The following is a 17,645-nucleotide window of genomic DNA, read 5'->3' on the forward strand; positions in this document are numbered from 1 at the left end:
TAAGTGCATTGTTGTTTATTTTGTCAATTATGGGTGTATTTAGAATAACTTTGCATAAAGATGATTGCACTATAAGATGACATGTCACATACCAGAATCTAGTCTCCAGCTTATAGGTCAAGGACACTTTGTGAAGATATGGATGTGTCTTATGTTTATCTTTGTTATTCATGGATAACTTATGACATAAACAGCCATGAATATGCTGCTTATTATGACGACATATTAATTCATTGATGGCCATGTCTGTCATACATAATATTAAAGCATACCTTTGTGGTACATTTAGAAGATTTGTTCTTAGCATATCCCAGGTCAACAGCTAGGAGTGGCTGCGTTGCTAACATGTCGGACTAGTAATCTAATAATTGCTGACTGCGTATGTTTAAATCCTGTCAGGAGCAAGCCGTTGTTTCCTTGAGCAAGAAACTTTACATTCATGGCTTGGAACTGGTTGGTTCCAGGAACGGAATCGAGAGTGTTTCAATAAGCTTATAGCTTCCAATACTATCAAACTAAAATAAATTGGTATAACTAACAGTTTGAAAGGTGAAGAGGCTACACTTGTATGTCAAAATGTTACATTGATGGTTGTATCCCATCATATCTATGTCATTCATCCAGGGATACTTTTTGAAATAATAAGGCATACTGAGTATATGAGAAAAAGTTTGATGATGATTCTTTATTATTGTAACATTTCTTGTTATAGTAATAATGCCCTTTAGTTTTGAGTCAAACCTTAGGGCTCCTTTATTTGGTCTTGTTTCGGGGACATTGTCTGTATCAAGCAACAAATATTGTCATTAACTGTTTTATGATACCGTATTTGCATGTTGAATAATTGTTATTTACAAATTTAGTTACAATTTGATTTTTTATTTCCTGGAAAGGTATTTAAATATTTTAATAATATCTGCATTAGTAGCTTGAAATTTTTATGTCAAAAATCAAGGGCATCTGGCCTTGCAATGAAGTGCAAGCTGATACCATTTACATATAGGGAAATAATAAACAAATTTAAATAAAAAGTAGATGTAATACAAATGATTTATTGTTAAGTATATAATAATGTAACAATCATGTGATGCAATAACATTATATGGAACATTACATAAATTAAAATAAACTAATCAATTTACAAAACTTTTAAGATATATTCCCCAATACAATCAATTTAGATTAATATTCTTGTAAATAATTTCTAAAGGATCTTAACATTAGAGAAAAAAAATATCTATGCAGCTTAAAATAGCTTTTTTAAAATTCCATGTAAATTACATAAACATACAAACTATACAGACTTTGTGAGAAATCATTTGGAGAATAAAAAAAGTTAATATTTGGATAGTATTTCGTTTCTCATTTTAAAGGAATACTCAGACAAATGAATGACAAAAATATCAAAATTATCTTATGTACTCAAGTCATTTGTAAAAGACCCAGCATAAATTTCTGTATAAATTCTATATATTTTGAGTTAATAAAGTGTAAATATATCTATATATGTTTAAAGAAATTTAGACGCTGACAGAATCACCGATTAGTTTTAAATCTATTCATGTGACTTGAACAAACCCTGGAAGTTACAATAACAGATATTGTGGATATTGTATGATTGAAACAAACCTTAATCATTCATTTGACACGTTCTTTAACGTTTCAAGAGTTCACTGTGACAACTTTTGTGAAATCTTAACGCTTGGGTCCAGTAAGAAAACAACATTTTATTCTTTATAAGGAGAAAAATTTTGTTCCTTTGATTGACTAGTGTATTCATTTTGAGGATATTTACAGATTAATCAATGAAAAATTCAAAACGAAGAAATGAAAATTTTGCCTGTGTCTCCCTTTAACTGTAAATGAGTGGAATTTGCAATTCATTAATCTGTTAAATATGTTGCTGACATGATATATGGGATACATATCCTCCATTGATCAATATATTAGTAGCACTTAGCTAACACTTCTCATTATATAAATCTCATTCTGGTTACATTCTCCTTTATATTTGATTAGCAACCTATAGAATACACAGAAAAAAGCCTGTAAGATTATCTATTTTATCAGTAGGATGAGCTCAACTAAAAAAAGTCTTACTTTATAATTAAACCTTTCATGCTGTATGTGTTTTTTTTGTCAATTTTCTTTGCCAACTTGTAAACTAGAGAGTAGCCGACAAATATGAATTCTTGCCACATTATTTCTTGCTCTTTTTCGCAGAGATAGCAGGTAACATATTATTGCCTGTTTGGGTCTGTTTTCTTGTTCCATACATTGCCCTAAAATATTGAGTGCTGTTTCTTTATGTCCAAGGTATTCATCTGTTTCTATGATGTTTGCAAGTTTATTGAGAGCTTGCTGTTGATCCTGATACCTGTGAAGATGCTTGTAGACTTTATATTGTAGGAAGTACAGGAAAGGTAGAGAATCAACTGCAGCCAAGTGCATCCAACGGTCATCATCTTGATATCTATGTTTTATGTCATCTTGTGTAGATCTGAACATTTCATATTGTAGTTCATGAGGAGCACAGTTGATCTCTTTTTTTAAAAATTTGACACAAAATGCTGTAACATTTTTGACACAGTCTTCATTTTGTTCATTAAATACACTTATTACTTCTGCTGGCACTGTTGGTGGAGGCACTAGATACGGGCAGGTACAGAAAGGGAAAACAGTATAAGAGTAAAACTGGCTTTCAGTGTTCCTCAAAATTAGTTCAGTTTTCTCTATATCCCCTGCACTGTAGAATACTGAAGCCAATTTTAGTCTGCTAGATGAGACATCTGATTCCAAACCATCTAAAAAGCCAAACCAAGGCTTGAGGTGACACTGGATGTTTTAAACCTATACTTTCTGAGGCCAGGGCAGATCCATATGTGTTACAGAAAAAAAGGTGCTATGAACCTGAATGCAGCCTGTTCCAATTCATGATCATTGTTATTGAAGGTCATTAGCCATTCTACAGTTTGCTTAATTATTCCAATATCTTCATCAGATAATACATCTAAAAGAAAAGAATGATTACTGGCACAATTCATTGATAATGCTAGGTAATTGTAAGCAGTAAACAGTTTTACAAATATCCAGTGAGTTGCATTCCAAGCTCATTTTAACTTGAAGTCTCTGTCCAAGATTATCATAAGCAATTTTAAGTAAACTTTGTACATCATTCTGTATAAAATCACTTATATCTTTTTAAAAGTTGATGTTTTGTCTCATCTGTAAATTGCCCTGCAATCAAATTGTTCTCGGGTATAATGAAATGTGACAGATTGTCATTCTCTACACAACTGCTTAATTCCATCAGGCAGTCTTTTAAACATCCTAATAAATTGTTCTTTTTCCATAATCTTGGTTCTTTGTTTTCTATACAATGTAATAAAACTGTTTTGCACATGAAACTTGAGATGTTTATTTCCCCTTGAGGATTTAAAAAAGATTTAAGAATCATTTTCATTAAAACATAGCACTTTATTTGTGATATATTTAAATCGAACATTAGACATCTTTCTGCGAGGGATGTAGATATTCTCCACTCCAATTCAGGGTATTTACTGAACTTACTTCCAGTTGGAACAACACAACACCCAGTACTGACTGCTTTTTTTTTCATCTCTTGTGTTGGCCATCTACCAATACCTTGTCTCTCTAACCATCCTGATTCTGCTGACTTTAGCCATGATTTACAGGGATATGCTAACACTTTGTCTGTATCATTGAGTCCTTCTCGCCCCTGTGTAGCAATTGATGGTCCATGTTTTGTAATATATCTAGTATTATCAGTTTCATATACTTTGTTCGTAAGCAATATTCTTCCTTTCCTATCAGTTATATAGTATTTATTAGGAACAACAGTGGCAGGAAGAGGTTTATCATGTTGGAGAAGTTGTAGAAAACAATACCCAGGGGTAGTGTTCTCATCCTGTATCATGAAGAAGTTATCTTTGCCATGTTCCCACTCTGACCAGTTCTGTATTACATTGTAATCATTCCTATAAAATAGCTCATCACCGTCTGACTGTAGTCCTAAAGTAGTTGTTCCCTCACTCTTACTCCCTAGATAATATGAAATATAATTCTGTCCAACTGACTTCTGTGTGATAGTATTCATAGTCTCCAACAACTTGTAAACTCTTCTTGCTCTCATCCTCATTCTTTCATTTACACCAATATCATCTAAAACCTCTGATAACATCAGTGATATATGTCTCCTGCTGTCAGGTGATTGAAACATGCTGTAATGTAAGGAAAGGAAAAATTGTATAAATTAGCAACACAATGCAGAAATCCCTTACCTGTCTTATTCTAATTATCAGATTAATGGACACAATAAAAATTTTACTACAACATTTTGTTAACAAAAGAGCACATGTTTGTGGTTAAATCTATGGTTATCCAGATAAAAGGTCAGAGTAGGGATCTGTCAATTAAATACGTCTTCTCATTACTTTTTAGCTCGACTTTTCTATGAAAAGGGGAGCTATCCTACTCGCCCCGGCGTCGGCGTCGGCGTCGGCGTCACACCTTGGTTAAGTTTTTCGTACCACCCCACTTTATTTCAGAAGTATTACAAGTATGGCTTTGAAACTTACCATACTTGTTCACCATCATAACCTCCATCTACAGACAAGAGTACATAACTCTGTCAAGGTTTTTGACAGAATTATGGCCCTTTTTTGACTTAGAAAGTGTATTGAGCTTGGTTAAGTTTTTTGTACCACCTCACTTTATTTCAAAACCATTGGAGGTATTGCTTTGAAACTGACCATACTTGTTTACCATCACGACCTTCATCAACAGACAAGAGGACATAACTCTGTCAAGGTTTTTGACAGAATTATGCCCCTTTTTGACTTAGAAAATACATTGAATATGGGTAAAATCCACTTATTGCCTTAACCCTTTGAGATATTGCTTTGAAACTTTTAATGCTATTTCACATCATTACCCCCATCTGTACGCAAGAGAAGGTAACTCTGTCAGGGATTTGTTTTAAAAATTAAGGCCTTTTATCGACTTAGAATCTTGGTTAAGTTTTTTTGTACCAGTCAACTTTTTGACTGAACTGGTTGAGATATTAAATTGAAAGTTGGAATACTTGTTTACCATCATGGTCCCAAACATGGGCAGGAGAAGGTAATTCTGTTAAGGATTTTATTTGAATTATGGCCCTTTTTGACTTAGAAACTCAGTTAAAATTTTCATTCTTGTCCACTTGTTGACCTAACCATTTGAGATATTACTTTGGAAGTTGGAGTTCTTATGTGCCATCATGAGACCTATCTGTAAGCAAGAGAAGATAACTCTGTGAAAATGTTTCTTGATTTGTACTTAGAAATTCCTAGTTAAAGTCTTGTGTGCCCTTAACTGTCAAAGTTTTGTTTTATAGGCAAGCACTAAAAAAGTCGAGCGCGCTGTCCTTCTGACAGCTCTTGTTTATCCTTTATGCCAATAGGAGATCTAATCTTGATGTTATGAAATTTTAATTGCATAATTAAGTTTAGAAAGTCTATGATATCAATTGATAAAATACATACTAGTATTAAGTTCAGATCAGGTTTTTTATTGTAATCAGCAACAAGTTTGCTTTTGGCCATCCTTATTGCAAAGACAGTAAGTACAATGTAAACATAAATAATTAAATGAAACGTTATTGTTACAAAGAAAGTCATAAAATAGATCATACAAAGTAATACAAAACAAACTGTTGATGGAACGTAGAACAGTTCAACTACTTAATTATTTACTTACAGATCCAGTATTTTGTATTGATTTCTTTATATATTTGTATTAAGATATTCGTTTGTTATTTCGTTGATTTGAATTGATTATAGATTATGGTGTTGGGGTGTAATAAACCATATTTCGACTTACTTTGAATTCGTGTTTCAGTTATTCTGAAATAAAATGGGGCGTCCGAGTGATTATGGTCAGTGAACTCACCACTGTTGGTTTGAATCCCGACAGGGTTTACAGATTCTTGATACTGTGTTTGTGCGATGTAAAACCAAATCAAAACAAACTATGAAATAACATGCTTTTTAAATATTGACTTTGCATAAAGATTGTTATAAGTTATGACCATTTTCTAATGCATGTTAACTCTTAAATAACCGGACCTGTGTTCCTTTTATTTAGACGAACTGTTTAAATTATATTTTTTAAATTATATTTTTCTATTTTCATTTTTTTGTTTAAACAAAACTCTTTAAAACAAAATTCTACTTTCTGTTATATCTATTATTGAGAGTGAATTAAAACACGTACTTTGAAATATTGAAAGTTTTTTTGCATTCCAACCTTAAAGAGTATTTAAAAGGCTTTGATTTATCTGTTGTAATGCATTTCATTTTTTTAGTGTTTTTTATCTTCAATAATTAATAGCACATTAAATTGCAATAAGAGCAGTTAAGGAGACATTTGACCTAGTAAATAATATAAATTTATTTACTTACGATTTTGCTATGAATTTGAATTATGTGTATAAAATTAATTTGTATTGACTCTTCAATAATTAAGAAAACGTTTTCTAATTACCTGACAAGATGAATGGAAATTTCGATGTATATTTTTACTTCCTGTTTTGGTTGTGAAATGGAGATACAAAGGGAAATGACTCATTTCCTCTTCCTGTTATGATAAAGTTAATTGAATTATTTCCCTTTTTAGTAGTGTACAATAGTAATCAGCGTTTAAAATTACAAAAAAAATCATTTGATAAGACATCATTACATATAGTGTTATATATTAATACTCGTCAAAAAATGAAATTAAAGATAAAACAAAACCCCTACCCCCACCCCCAAAAATGTCAAAATTGGCTTTTTCTGTAATCATTTTGGGTTATTGTAAGAAAGGGCCCAGTCCGACTTTTTTTAAAAATATTAAAGAAAAGCCAGTCCCGACTGTCTCACCTGTGTTCCGCTCTTTAATTCCTACGCCCCTTAAATATGTGGATCTAAATAAACTCCTTTGTCTAAGAGAAAGTGGAGTTAAATGTCATTTCTGTGACAGCTTTGGTTAAATTTTCCTTGTAGTTTGAGATATTTTAATTGACAAGTAAGATTACGTAAGACTCGTTTTTATTTTACTCTTAAAGTAAAATATTTTGTGAAAGTTTTTTGCTAATTTAAAGGATGTATTGAAAGCTTTGAATTTTCTTTTTTTCCTTTGATATTGTTTAATTCCAAGGCCACATGTTTGATTATAAATTGTTATTTCTTTTAAATACATTTACTAAATTGTCCATCATTATGATGTTTTATTTCAATCTTTGATCAGAATTCTGGTTGCTATGATAACATAAAAAAATTAATAAGACACAGAATGATCCCAGAATAATTAGATATACAGGAAATTTGATGAACTGTTTTCTGCAGGAAATGTTGAAAATTGGTGCCATGTTATAAATTATATAATTAATTGTTGGTATATTGTGCGCCAAATTTCGATTGGTTAAGGTCGTTGATTTCCAACCACTTGCCCCTCTCTCTAGGCTCGAATTCCACCAGGGACTTTTGATGCTTCATGTGAAGAAATTATACAGCTAGCGTACAGAACTTTGATGGTGCTAATCAGGTTATAATGCATTGGGGACACCTCAGGTCTTCCTCCACCAGTAAAGCTGGAAGCTTACTGTATAACCCCTCTTGTGTAAGCGCGGCGTAAAACTCAACCAAAACCAGTTGGTTACAAATATATTATAAATTTTATTCTTCCTGATCAATAAATCTGATGGGCATGTTTTTTGGTCTATATGTTTGGTTTGGTCATAAAGATTTACCCTGACCATATGATGGGAGTCCTTCCATTTACAGTCTCCAAATTTCACAAGTGCAGGCATTTTGTTGCCCTATACAAGTTACTACCCCATTACAAGTCACAGGTTAAATGGCATATGTAGGTATGGTATTTATTAAGATGTAGCTTTAAAATGATTATTTTGTGCTGCTCTCTCCAGGCCATAGGTCATCTTTGAAATTTATTTTAACTAATATGGTGTTTTATTTTTCAGATACAAGATCTATTTCATCTCTAGATATTTTGGACATTGAGAACACAGATGATGCCGATACTGTTACAGTTGCTGTGAGTACTCTCCCTTCGTTACTTTGATTTCTAAAGTTTAAAATATTATGCCTCTTTGTCATTGTGCCTTATGTTTCAAGTAATAATTATTAATTTATTACTTTTGAATTTTAGTCAGCAAGTTCATTAGAAGATGATGCACAGTTTGACGATCTTGAGCACACGCTAGAACAGTTTACACCCCATGACCTTACAACTTGGAGGGTCACAATACCAAGATTAGGAGCGAGACCTGACCCTGAAAATCCTAAAAAACAATTCTTTGTATTTATAGTGGAAATAAGACGTCTTGATGTTACAGATGGTAAGAATGATTAAAAGCTATGTTATCATATACTTAGTAACAAAATCTAGGATATTTCACGGCTATTATGGCACAATCGTAATTAACAAAGTTTAACATTTTAGTTCTATATACTCATGAAAAAATATCCAATACCTGTGTTCAAGACAAAAGATGACCTTCAGAAATTCCGACAATGACTTCAGATTGACGATAGATGAACTGTATAGACATCAAAGCAGAAATTGTGAGAAAAAACAATATTAAAGTGAAATGATTATATCTTGTCGTGTAAATGACATAAATCTAGATCTAGGGCTACGACTACAGATAGTACCTGAATTAGCCTGAACATATAAAGAGCATTTAACAATATAGACAACAACAACATAGACAACAATAAACAACATTTTCATCTTTATTTTCTCAGGCGATTAAGTATCCTTTTTAGTTAAACAGTCAATTTGTCCAGGATTATACATTGTTTTAACTTTCAATTATTTTGTTTCCTGTTTATTTTTAAGATGGACATTCTGTATGGAATGTTGGTAGAAAGTATACAGAATTTTATACCCTGGACCAGAAGCTAAAAGAATTCCACGGAGTTGAGCTTGAAGATTGCGTTTTACCACCAAAGAAATTCATCGGTACTAAGACACAAGAGTTTATCGAAGGAAAAAAAGAACTTTTTGAAACATATTTACAAGTAAGTGCTATAAACAGAAATCCCTTACCCTTATCCCACCTTATTTCTTTCTTAATTGAAATATAAAAATGATAAAAAATGAAAAGATAAGATTTCAATTGATCCCGAAAGTGTCTGTATTATGGTTATAGCATAATGAACGTGAAATGTAGATAAGGATTAATTTATCATCTTTTTAAACAAAGGCATGGTTTTATATTTTCAGAAATTGTTGACGAAACCTGTTTTGAAAGGCAGTCAACTTTTGTACAATTTTTTCACTGCCGAGACAGCATTTGATTTTGGATTAGACATCAAAATAGGTAAGTTGTGTAAATCTGTTGGGTAAGTTAGTTATGTAAACTTGTGTGCATATAACAGTTTGAATGTTTTTGAAAAGGTCTGGTTGGGGCGTCCGTGGCCCATGGTTTTAAAGGGCCCCTTGACTTCAAACCCCCCTTGCCCCCCAAACCCCTGGGGGGGTTTGAATTTCCCCACAGGGCCTTGGGTTCTTCATGTGAGGAAACATCCGCTTTGTTTAAAGGAACGGGCCCGGGGGTTCTACTCAGGTGCCGTTCGTGGCCCGAAAAAAAATGCCCCGAAGGGCAAACCCGAGGTCTTTTCCTCCCCCAATAAAACTGGAACGGTCCGGGTATGCCTTTTACTGTGTCATGTGGGCGTAAAAACCAAAAAAAAAAACAAAAAAAAAAGAAAAGGTCTATGATTATTTTTTTACATTTTTTTTCATTAGGAAAGATATGTTCAAATATGTTAGTTATTAACTATTTTTTATCCGTTAATTGGTTTGAAAAGAGGGGCAGATGTGGGTTGGTAGCTCAATTTTTATGTTTTGATATCTTGGTAACTGCTTCAAAGCTGGGAAAATCATTAAGTTCAGCAGGCCAAATGTTGAAATTTAAATGCTTATATTTTTACCTCTGTCAAGATACTTCCTATAGTCGGTCAGTGAATTTTTTTTTCGCTTCGGGTCCACAAGTAGGGAACCCCATTATTTCAAAATATCATACATACATACATCATACATACATGTATATACATACAAATACAATCAATATGAATTACAGTTTTTAAGACAAGGGAAAGAACGATGAGCTGGAACTTACAGTCTAAGCAGACTCTTGCGTGGTCATTGACTCAAACAGAGCACCGTTTGGGGCCTAAAAGCTCCAAAAACGATCATCCTGCGAAAATATGCGCCCCAAACTGTGCCAAGTGCACTTCCAACCCTCAACCCCCAGGGTCAGTGAAATATTACGTCTTGTATAAACATTTTTCTTTGCAGGTCGTGCAATAAAATCTGGTGCAAGAAAACTTGTTAAAGAGGTAAATTTGAAACTATTTTGTGCCAAGGATTGGTAAGAATTTAGTAATATAATATGAATTTGGATTTATGGTTTTATCAGCAGAAGGGTATATTAGGATGAAATTTGTTTCAATACAGCTATTGAAAGCAGGGCGACCGTGGACAAATGGCTTCTAACCACTTGCCCCTCATTGCTGTGGGTTTGAATCGAGACAAAGACTTTTGATTCTTTCATGTGAGGAAGTTATCCAGCTTGCTAACAGAACGTAGATAGTTCAAACGTACCAGTTACCTCAGTAATCAGAAATAATGAATGATGGGCACAATAGGACAATCTCCAACAATAAAGCTTAAAAAAAACGTATGCTACAGTTTTCATGTAAACATAGAGACATAATGAAAACCCCTCATAGATTTTATTTAAACTTCATATGAACTAAGAATATGATAACTCAAAGATTTTAGCCAAAAATAGGGATTGATGGAATATATGGTTTGATAGCCTTATTTGTTTAATAATTTACCCTTGAATCTTTTTCTACTTGTATTTCAAAAAGGGAAATAACAGCTAGCTAAACTCTAGCACAGATGCATTTTGCCTTATTTCTCTGTTTGTACCTTCTGCATTTGTAGAATATACAGAAGTTTTTAGTGTAATTTACATTCTATATATGCCATATGGCTGATGTCAAACAGACCCTTTTGTGATAATTATTGTCTTTGTGTTGACACTATTCGTTTAAAGAATGCGTTGACACTATTCGTTGAAAGATTCTAATTGCAATGAATTTTATTTCGTGATGTTTTAGCTTGACAATTAATTCCATTTTTTTTATAGAAAGGACAGCACCTTGAGACATTCCTGTATGGATTTGAGAGAAGTACAGAGCCTCCAAAACCTCGACCTGGGTAATTACTTTCGTCATTTCATTTCATTGCTTTCAATACATATTTGTGTTTATTCAATTAAATCCTTTATGCTGTTTTCAATTCAGATTTTTTTCATCCCATATTATGTAATCTAACTAATCTTGATCCATTTGGATACTTAATTTTGTGATTTTTGGTATCAAAGTTATTTTAATTTACAACCTTATGTGCGGTTTAAGTTTAAAAGCTGGAGTTAATTTTTAGAATTTAGCATGATAGTCATCAGACACATCTGAAAATCAACCACAAAAATTCATCAAGTAAATAATAAGTAATTTCTTGTCTTGTTTACATTTAGGAAACAAGAAAGGAGAGATTCCGGAGCATCATTATTGTCAAATTCGAGTCTTAAGGTGAGATTTTCCTTACTTATATTTTTATTCGTGTCCAATGTATCCGCAAGTATGTTCACCAGTCTTGTCACATTATTCAAATGCTTAATTATAAACTGAACTGTCATTGTGAACTGCCTCTGGTCTCGATTTATTTCTGCTGTGAAACAGGAACTAAAAAATCTGTTTTTGATTATTTTATGCGAGGAAGCTTGTCAGCTAAGAAGCTTTCCAGCTAACTTTCGGAAAGTTGAGTGTCCGATTTTTGCTGAACTTGTACAAATCTTGATCTTTAGCTTAGACCTATAAACTTTGTCAGTTGGATTATGTAATTTTTTCCAGTTATGCCAGACAATGTTTGAGAACAACGCTAATGGTATAGATACGCGTGACCATGTGGACGGTGACTTGTTGGTAGAAAAGTCAAGAGGTGGAAGGAATTCATAATTCCTTGATTTATATAGGTACATGTTTAAATACTTTTTACTTGAATTTTAAAACCATATTTTGATTTTGGTAAATTAAAGTTTGAATTTTGAAAATAAAATGGTAATAAAATATTTTCTTTTAAATTTCTATCAAGGTACATGCTGGTAAAGTGGGGTCTTCCTTCACAGGTAAAAGTAAAAATTAACTAAGCATCAAAAATTGTAAACTTATTGTGACATTTTCCAACCAACTGAACTAACATTTTGTCTTTAAGAGAGTTTACTTACATTTCAGCAAGGTATGTTTATAGAGTTCCGGACTGGTGCCATCATTTGTTGTACACTGCACGTATGTTTGTGAAACAAACTTTAGAAGCATATTTAGACTGGTACACTGACTATAAAGTTCACATGGTCACACGGGAACACAGGCTGGTCTCCCTAATTCACCTACTTAGAGGTAATCAGATTACTATCTATTTGCAACTCAAAACACGAAAATGATGTTAGAGCGGCAGTCTTGACAAAGTGTTGATGTTCATTACTTTGTTTCATTTTCCCCACAATCCAGTCGGAGATTTTTATTACTTGCATGTCAGAAAGCTACCTGGAATTTTATCCAAACTCTATCATTCATTCTTTTTATATGCCTGCATGTTGCACAAATGACAAGCTATGGTTTACCTCCATCAATGAATTTGGAAAGTTACCAATTAACCCTTTAATGTCAAAGCGATTCTGAATCTTACTCCTTTATGATTTGAGAAACCTAATTTTGTATAAAACATTATATGAAAATTTTGTGAATACACAAAGACCTTTTACAAATACAATATCCTCAATTTCAAAACTTTCGTCATATGAATAAACAAACAAAAAGCAATATTCTGATTTGCTCTTTTACTTATTATTTTCAGATGTGCTTTTCTTCGACAATGACCCACCGAGGTAAAGAGACTTTGTTGATGTTACTTTATAATTGAAGATTATCGGGTTTTAAATGAGTTATCTTGTGCATAAATACATGTACTGTGTTTGGTGACTTTCTTTCCCCATGAAGTGCAGGCAACACCAGACCATGCTAAAATGAAAAATAACTTTATTTTGAAGGAGCGTTACTGCTAGCACCGATCCTTTTTGTTTGGACTTATTATTAGAAGCTTTATTTTCAACATGTTACGTAAATTATAGATTCTGATTACTGACCTAACTTGTACCGTATGAAACACCCAAAACAACACATCAAATGGTAATGTTATTGAGCTGCACTAAATTGCCATTTTTATCCTATTAAAATTAACTTAATCAGTTGTCTTTTTTTTTCAACAAATAAATTTGTTAACCAGATTTTTTAAGTATGGCAACTAGAGTTTGGGTGAAAATTAAACAAAAAAAAATAAGCAAGAAGTTACACACCAAAACGCAAACACACCATCAAAGTCACTAACTAGAAAAAAAGTAAATTTCTAAGCTAAAAATGAAAATGATATTTTTGATAATGGAATAATAGAATATACAATATTTGTATATTTAGGACAGACGATGATAAAAGAAAACGTTTCCAAGAAGTGACGACTGGCTGCCTGAACTTCCTGCCAAGTATGTAACAACGTTACAACTACTTAAGTTTTAAATAAGTCTTCTTATGTTAAATGATATGTGAAATGGCGGTGAGAGACCAACGACCGACCAATAGGCTCAAATGTCAAAGTTCAATGATTACGGAGAAATTTTCGCATTGCCTTGCCTTCCCCCAGGATTGAGATAGCGTTCTCTAGATTACCTAAGACAACTAAATTACAAACTTCAAAATACAATTGTCTTGTTGATTTTATGTATAATGAGTTATTATAACAGATGAAGAAAATAATTAAAAATTTCATAGCATGTTGAACGTATCATAGTCATGCAATCTTATTATTTTTGTAACATGGTCATTGTAAGTGTGGAATTGTTCATGTTTTTATCTTTCTTATTTCAAGAAAAGGATTTCGTTCTAACCCTTGCATTAGTGTATGTATTTAGGTAGTTTTGGAAGTAATCTGTTCGTAATTGTTTGTGCTCTTGTTGCAAACTTTCATATTTATATTTTTCATTACAGAACCAGCGGTATGGGTGATAGGTGAGACTCCACATAGAGAGGGAACTTTAATGATTCTACATGCTTTACAACAACCTAAACTAAACAAACAGGTATATACAGGGCAAACACTTACCTGTACAGTATTTGATATTCGTAACTGTGTAATTACATTTAAAGTTGTTATTTGCATTTGGAATTAAAAAGCTTACGAATTTGATTAATATCAATTAAGATTTATTTATTGTTTGTAATTCATTTAACTAATATGTGTGCATATAATATCATATATTTAACTGGACATTTATTAGCTTAAACTTAAGTTTAGTTTATTCTGCAACTTTCTAAAATTATGACCATTGAAAACATATTTTGCATGTTATATCATGCATTAAAAAGATCATTACTTTACTTATTGTATAAAAATTGTTTGTTTAAGAATACATGAGTGTATTGTTACATTTTATTATTTCAGCTCAGTTATGTGTTCCTAGATATATTCATCACAGAATTGTTTCCAGAGTTAAAGCAGTGATCAACTTGAGTGAATACATGAAATCATCAGCAAGAAATCGTTATATATAGAACAATAATGATTTGCTTAACTCAATATTTATATTGTTCTGTTTGTGAGATCTAATTTTAAGGTTACAGTCAAAATTTGAAAGTGGGAACGGACAATGATTCATAATGTACATATCATTCCTATTTGCCCGCATGTGCTTAAATCCAGTCTGCTGAAACCTAAAATGATAAACATTTGCCACCAATATAAGGCTAGACCAACCTTCTCATTCCTGAAGACTAACTAGCATCTATACTAATGACAGACTTACTTTTAATATTCACTTTTGTATCTCAAAATTGAGAATGGACAGTTTTCAAAGTGTAATGTAAGAAATTTAGCAGGTTAAAGGTTAACTATATATGTAGTGGATGTTTGTCTGTTTGGGTAGATTATAGATCCACTGTAATAATCAACTGAGTTGTTTGAAGGAATAGAAAGAAGTGTCTATTTTGTTCAGTAAACAAATTACTAGCAGCTTAAATAATGTTTGTGTCATTGAGTGATTATTATTTAATTCATGTAAAACTACTTAGATATAGTAATAATGAGGTGCAATATATCTTTTCATGCCTACTGTGATAAATTATGTATTGAAATGAAATATTGTAATTTGATTGACTTGGATTCCTATCCTAGACACAATTAGAGAAAAATTACATTAGTTTAGAAATGGTATTGTCACTGATCTGCTATTTATCGCTCTTGACCACAGTGGTTTTGAATACTGATATATTTTGACAAGCGCATAGCGTCGAAAGGTTGTAAAAGGCCATAGGTTTTGTTTAAGGGTAACGAATACCTAAAAGTTAAATTACTATATCGCTAGAACACTTAGTTTAACTTTAAAGACATAATTATGTAAATCACTTCAAAATAATTTTTAAGGTGTTTGATTGTTTTCCTCTTGCATTAAAATTAATTTCATTCTATCGATGAAATATTTTCAATCTTTATTCCACTATAACGTATTCATGAAGATTTCATTTTTAATGGTTACATATTAAACAAAAATTGAAAAAAAATATTGATATTTTTTTATCAAAGGACTATTTGTGTTAAACTTTTACGATTATTTTAAAAGAACTTAACATTATTCCAAAACTTGAACAATATCTCTGAACAAGAGATTTTTCACAATATTATTTGTTACCCTTCATATATGAATTGATGATTAACTGTTCATTTTAGCTCGACTTGGGAGACCTATTGTTTTCGCCCCGGCATCAGCAACGCACTTAATTAAAGATTTTGCGTGCAAGTTTGTAACTTGTGCAAGTTTGTTACTCGAAAAATACATAAGAGAATTGGCTGAAACTTTAGACACTTACTTGGGAGCTTATTATGTGGTCACTATCTATACAAAACCCATAGCTATAACATGGACTTTGACAGAATTATTGTCCTTTTGAACTTAGAAAAAAATTCACATTATCCAGACTCTTGTTTTATCGCCAGGCACTGAGAATAGTAGAGCACTCGGTCATCAGACAACTCTTGTTACTTTAAAATATCTGGAAATTTTATGAGCTAAAACTTCTAGCTATAATGATTGCTACGGCAGCATTGTAATCTGTGTTATTGTCTTTATCGCCGTGTGTAATGTAGCCCATTATTCAAACGTCTCAACATGAAACTTATAATAATGCTCATCATCATATGTGCAGTCGTTAGACAAGGGAGAAAGTCTGAAAGCTATATAATTGGAGTTATGTCCATTTTGAAGTTTGATTTTTCGCGAAATTCTTCTTCAGTTGAATGATTTTAAAGTGTGAAATTTGTCAATAAGAAAATTGGATTGCTTGTTTATTTTAACAAGGTTCATTTGTGTGACAAGGGTCATTAATTTGAAAGCTAATTTTTGTTAAGGTAATGTCCTTTCGTAGCATAGAAGTTTTGTCAAATTGCTAATTAAGCTAAATGATTCCAAAACTGATCATTATAACAATATACAATTGTAAATTCTAAGTGCATTATCCTTAGGTCAATATTTTAGTAAGACTAGAGGCATTCAGGCAATATTTTTAAGAGTCATGTCCCTTTTTAGCTCGACTTTTCTATGAAAAGGGGAGCTATCCTACTCGCGTCGGCGTCGGCGTCGGCGTCACACCTTGGTTAAGTTTTTCGTACCACCCCACTTTATTTCAGAAGTATTACAAGTATGGCTTTGAAACTTACCATACTTGTTCACCATCATAACCTCCATCTACAGACAAGAGTACATAACTCTGTCAAGGTTTTTGACAGAATTATGGCCCTTTTTTGACTTAGAAAGTGTATTGAGCTTGGTTAAGTTTTTTGTACCACCTCACTTTATTTCAAAACCATTGGAGGTATTGCTTTGAAACTGACCATACTTGTTTACCATCACGACCTTCATCAACAGACAAGAGGACATAACTCTGTCAAGGTTTTTGACAGAATTATGCCCCTTTTTGACTTAGAAAATACATTGAATATGGGTAAAATCCACTTATTGCCTTAACCCTTTGAGATATTGCTTTGAAACTTTTAATGCTATTTCACATCATTACCCCATCTGTACGCAAGAGAAGGTAACTCTGTCAAGGATTTGTTTTAAAAATTAAGGCCTTTTATCGACTTAGAATCTTGGTTAAGTTTTTAGTACCAGTCCACTTTTTGACTGAACTGTTTGAGATATTAATTTGAAAGTTGGAATACTTGTTTACCATCATGGTCCCAAAACATGGGCAGGAGAAGGTAATTCTGTTAAGGATTTTATTTGAATTATGGCCCTTTTTGACTTAGAAACTCAGTTAAGATTTTCATTCTTGTCCACTTGTTGACTTAACCATTTGAGATATTACTTTGGAAGTTGGAGTTCTTATGTGCCATCATGAGACCTATCTGTAAGCAAGAGAAGATAACTCTGTGAAAATGTTTCTTGATTTGTACTTAGAAAT

The 17,645-nt window shown here is 32.4% G+C and overlaps 1 pseudogene; it reads left to right on the plus strand.

Annotated features, from left to right (window-relative positions):
* LOC132724162 (sorting nexin-14-like) overlaps positions 1 to 16,401 on the plus strand; it is a 34,116-nt pseudogene extending 17,715 nt beyond the window's left edge.
* The last annotated feature ends 1,244 nt before the right edge of the window (positions 16,402 to 17,645 follow it).

Source organism: Ruditapes philippinarum, unplaced genomic scaffold (genome assembly GCF_026571515.1).
Source record: "Ruditapes philippinarum isolate M1 unplaced genomic scaffold, ASM2657151v2 ctg90_1_1_1_1, whole genome shotgun sequence".
NCBI classification, from domain to species: Eukaryota; Metazoa; Mollusca; class Bivalvia; order Venerida; family Veneridae; genus Ruditapes; species Ruditapes philippinarum.